General features: G+C 34.9%; 1 pseudogene; it reads left to right on the top strand.

Annotated features, from left to right (window-relative positions):
• The first annotated feature begins 1,435 nt into the window (after positions 1-1,435).
• On the top strand, positions 1,436-2,041 carry LOC115283492 (annotated as a pseudogene).
• Positions 2,042-5,373: the final 3,332 nt, after the last annotated feature.

Raw genomic sequence — 5,373 nt, 5'->3', positions numbered from 1 at the left:
GGAGACAGAATATATGTAAGCAGAGACTGTTGTTTGTTGTTTTTTAGAAAATACTACATTTTTAAACATCTATCTTTTTTAGTGGCACATTTACTTGCTTTCTCATTTATGGAAATGAGTAACCATGTCTGAATAACGTGTCTAAAGCACATAAAGAAAGCATGTCATTATTACTTTCTCAGAAGAACTTTTAATTCAGACTTTCCCTAATTGATAATTATAGCTTCTAGTTAAATTGTTGTAAACATACAATAATTCACTCAACCACATGACTTTTTAGCACCTTAGATTATGTCCTCCATATATATTATATATTCTCAGTACTTCACTGACCTTAGGTCAGTTGCATGGTTTTATTTTAGGCAGTATCTATTCTGAGATTTTCCAGACCATTTTTCAAATGTTATTAAAAGAGTGTAACAAATTAGTGAACTGTCTGTCCATGAACCTGTCCAAAGTCTTTACCAATAATTAAGAAAAATATCCTATTTTGCTCTTGATGTGGTTTCCTCAGAATAGAGAATATCTTGAGATATTTTTAACAAATCCATTTCTAAAGAGAGAGAAAGAACAGGTGGCTTACAGAAAGAATTTTAACTTATGAAAGTGACTAAATCTAAATCCATAAATAGTATCCAGTCCTCCAGTTGTTCAATTCTTAAAATTTAAGTGCTTTTGACTATAAAAATATTACATCTAATAATTTTGAAGTATGCTTTCAGTAATGCATTTTTTATTTAAAAATGTCTTAACACTGAGAATGTCACTGTGAATTATGAAACTTTTCTATATTTAATTTTATTTGGTGCCAAGGGCTGTGAGGAAAAGATTTTAGTGAACTAAGGGCTAATAATAACTTCACTTTAACCTTAAGTATTTTTCTTTATTTCTTTATTCTTTTTTTATTAGCTAATCATAATTGAGTGGCCCTTAAATCAAGACACCAATGACACTTTGTTTCCAATTAACAGTAAAAACCTTCTTTGATCCTTTGACTTTTTATGAGATGAATTTATATTTCCCAGACTAACATGCATGACAACATAATTCTCTATCCTCACTAATATTCAACTTTGCTGCTTTAATGAGAGAAACCAGGAGAAATGTAATGTCATCTGCTTATCAAAGGCATTAGTAACTTTTGTTAATATAAAGAGGCCAAAAATGCTTTTGAATAATAGTAGCCAATATTAATTGAGCACTTGCTATATGTCAGACACTGTTCTAAGTGTCAATTATGTATTATGTTATTTAATACTCAAGAAAGCCTTCTGAGATAGGAACTACAGACTAGTGAATGCAAATAAATATGCCTAGCCTACTTTTAGATTTAGTCTTTTATTTATTCCACGGTTCTATGTTACCATTAAAATGCAACTCTGAAAAAGAACAAACTCATTCTCTTTCAGGAACTGGTTCAGCATGAGGTACCATCATGGAAGTCAACATTCACCAAAAGAAAGACCCAAAGGTTTTGCGCAAGGAGCCCCAGATCAAGGACATCCATGAGACTGCGGTCAAGTTGTACAGGTTACTGGCCAAACCAACCAACTCCACCTTTAGCTAAATAGTGTTGAAGAGGTTGTTCATGAATTGCACCAACCAGCCACTTCTGTTCCTTTACCAGATGATCCTGAAGATGAAGCTGCCTGGCTGCGAAGACAAAACAGCTATGGTTGCAAGGATGTGCATGTCCAAGAGGTGCCCAAAGTGAAGGTGTACATGCTTCCAGTGAGCTGCTGTGCCCAGATCCACATCCTTAAAGCTGGAGGCAAGATTTTTACCTTTGACCAGTTGTCGGCCCTGGACTCCCCCAAGGACTGTGTGGCACGGTCTTGCTCTCTGGTCCACACAAGGGCCGAGAGCTTAGGCAAAGCCTCAGGAAACTTGCATAGCCACACCAGACTATGTGCTGGGCAGGAAGTTTGAGTGCACCAGAGGCCACAGAGCCAAAGGGGCCACAAAAACTAACCCCAGATTCCAACTTGCTATTAAAAAGATTTTGGATGTTGAAAAACAAGGAGAGAGAGAACAACCTTGATGGTTGCCACAGGGGAGTGAGGGGTTTGGGTGAACTAGATGAAAGGGATATATTCTTCCAGTTATAAAATAAATAAGACATGGGGATGGAATATAGAGCATAAGGGATGTAATCAATAATATCACACAACTTTGTATGGTGTCAGATGGTAACTAGATTTACTATGGTAATCATTTCATAGTATATATAAATATGAAATCTCTACGTTGTACACTTGAAATTAATACATTGTATCAATTATTTTTCAATGAAGAAAGTAATTCTGAAAATGATGTTTAAAACCAATATTTAATGACATGAAAAATGCATGTGATTTAATGCTTAAGCTCTATACACAGTGTTATATTGGTTCTGTTTTACATAGATACATACTCATGTATATATGAAGATAAGTTCACCAAATATTTATAGTGTTGCCACCAGATAATGGAATTTCAGTTGGTTTTCGTTTTCTTCTTTATATACTCTGTATGATTTGAACCCAGGCAGCACCCACAAATTTAGCCTGACAATAGAATGTTAACCAAAATTACGTGAAGGATGTGACTCTACTGACAGGAAAATGTCTTGTGTGTTAGTTATCAATAATCCAAGGCAGAAGGACTAGAGTGGAAGGATTGTTGATCTAGTTTTGGCTGATATTCTGGTGATCTGGGAGCTATATTTAGTTCATAGTAAAATGGGCTGGAGACAACCCATGCATTTTCCTTTGTTCTAATGAGCCAAATGATCACAGAGGTAATCTTTACTGATCCATTTGCTAGTCTTCTAAAATTAGACTGAAGTATCCAATGCTAAGGATACAAAAATAGAATCCAAGAGTTCTTTTCAACTTTGTCCTATATAAATCCAAAGAGGCCATGTTTTAAAGGATTTAAATGAAGTGTAATGAATGTAGAAGGGATTAATTATATCTTTGTGAGAATGTATATATTCACTAAAGATATTAATTTGAAAACATGATCATATATAGCAATGGTAACATATTTAAGTTGGTATAGAAAGCTACTTATGCCAGGATTTCTGAAACTGTGATGCCCTAGGTCATGTGTATCAGATTCATCTGTGGTACTTGTTTAAAATGCAGAATCCTGAATCCCTCTCCCAAACTAACTGAATCCAAATCTCTAGGAGTGGGAGCCATATTATATGAAATTTCAACAAGCTGCCTAAGTGATGTTAAAGCACACTAAAGTTTGATAGTCTATCCTAGAGGTAATATTTCATCTCTGACAATCAGATACTGTTTATTTTCACAATACAGAAATAGAAGATGTAGTTGTATTGCAAAGCTCAAAGTTAAAGACTCAATTGTCTCTCGAGAAAGTGGTGCTGAGGGTGAACACCTCCCATTATGCCTCTTATGGTCACTTTGACTAGTGCATCTTGAATCTGGTTGATTCGTAGAATGTCCTGGCAAGATTTTAAAAGCACAGATTCTAAGGCTCCACACCACACATACTGAATCAGAATCTCTGAAGACAGGATCTGGGAATCTAGTTTTTTAAACTCCAGGAGATTTTGATGATCGACTATGTTTAAAAACCACTGGTCTAGACTAGAGGTAGGCTAAGTGTTTCTTTCATTCTGAACTAGCTGTCCTCTCTACCTAGAGCCTCATCTTTCTAGGCCCCTGAGTCTCCCATAGAACGAAACTGGGCATTGTTTTGTTTTTGCTTTGTTTCTTAGGAAATTGATAAAAAACGTTGGTCACTATGGCATCTTGTGGAATCTAGCTCATGGATGCAGCTATGTATCTATTATTAGCTCTACTGACACTGATTTCTGCTAACTGCATTGTGAAAATATACTGTGGCCCATTGACTTGACTAATCATTAACAGCCAACATGAGCAAGCTACTGTGAGTAGCTTATATGTGCATAAAACCAAACGATTGAAGATTTAAAGTTAATTTGATTAAATTTACTTCCCACTCAATTACAAGGTAGGATTGAATCTCGTGAACCTTAATTATAATAAAATGTTCTGTGATTATTGTTCTCAATAAATGAAATTATATGAAAACTGGCAATTCCTCCAAATTAGGGAAACACAAAAATGGTTACACAAGAAACTTTTTAGAAAATATGCCTAACCACTGTCTGATCCTTTACAGTTTTCAAAAATCTTTCATAATCATTGTCTTATTTGACCTCAGAATTTGAATCAGATAGAAATGTCTAATATTAGCTATTACATTTTGTAGATATCCAAGTTAAGGTCTAAATATTAAGTAATTTGTGTATAAAGTCACCTAGAGCTCATACAATCATAGAACCTGGCCCAGAAACTAAATCTTCTATCTTGTAATGTTTACCCCCACTATAACGCTATCTCCTGTATTACGGCCCAGTCAAGGAGGCAAAAATTGAGCAGATAGTTTGTCTTTTATGGAGTAGTATTAATAAGACAATAATCTTTATTGATAAACAGTTTCAAACCACTAATACATTACTTCCTAAAAACATAAAAACAAAGAATGCTATGCAAAACTACTCCAGATATTGCCATGTAATTCCAGCAAACAAAAAAAAACCAAGCTGTCATGATTGTATTTGCACACAACTATAAGGAGGAAAAACATGAGCAATTGGTTGGAAATTTTAAGGATAAAGAAAGATTGTAAAGATGTTATTAAGTAAGGAATTGAAAATGTAGGTCATACTGGCCTCATCAAGATATTATTAGGTTAATGACAAAAACCAAAAACAAAAGTGGGGGAGCATTTTGAAAAAGAACCTATGCCAGAAGAGTGATGTAGAATGAAAGTAATTATTTTTACTTTGGAAGATAACCCTTTATACTATCTGCTTTGTGACAATTTTCAATGACACCAAATACTCAAATACAGATCAACCTTTCAAGCCAACAGGAAGCCTCTTGATACCATGTGAAGTGGCACTTTGGTAGCAATTAGAGAAGTTGGCTTGATTCAAATCAAGGAATTATACTGGACGTTAAAAAAAAAGTCATTTTGGTTGCTGAAGAACAAGCCCTCTATCTCATTCTGTAACTGTCATCTCTTAGCTCAGCAGAGGTTTCAAAATAGAGGAGCTAGATCTCAACAAAAATGTATAAGCGGTTTTTGAACCTTATCAGCAAATGTTTTCTTGATCAGAGCTGACTTTATCCAAACCAGATTTTTGTGGAGTATTTATGTCTGCCTAGAGGGTAATAAGCACTATAAACCCAATGAATAAAATAAAGTATATTTGGCCGTATTCTCTCTTGTGCCTGTCTCTCCCTGGGAAGTGAGCAAGGTGGTTAAGGAGGTGCATTAATGTTTTTAGGCTACTTACTGCATAACGGCTAGAAGGGGTTAGTACCTTAG

Source organism: Suricata suricatta, chromosome X, assembly GCF_006229205.1.
Source record: "Suricata suricatta isolate VVHF042 chromosome X, meerkat_22Aug2017_6uvM2_HiC, whole genome shotgun sequence".
In the NCBI taxonomy this organism is placed as follows: domain Eukaryota; kingdom Metazoa; phylum Chordata; class Mammalia; order Carnivora; family Herpestidae; genus Suricata; species Suricata suricatta.
Note: the sequence above shows the minus strand (reverse complement) of the source record. Positions and strands in the feature narration are given on the sequence as shown.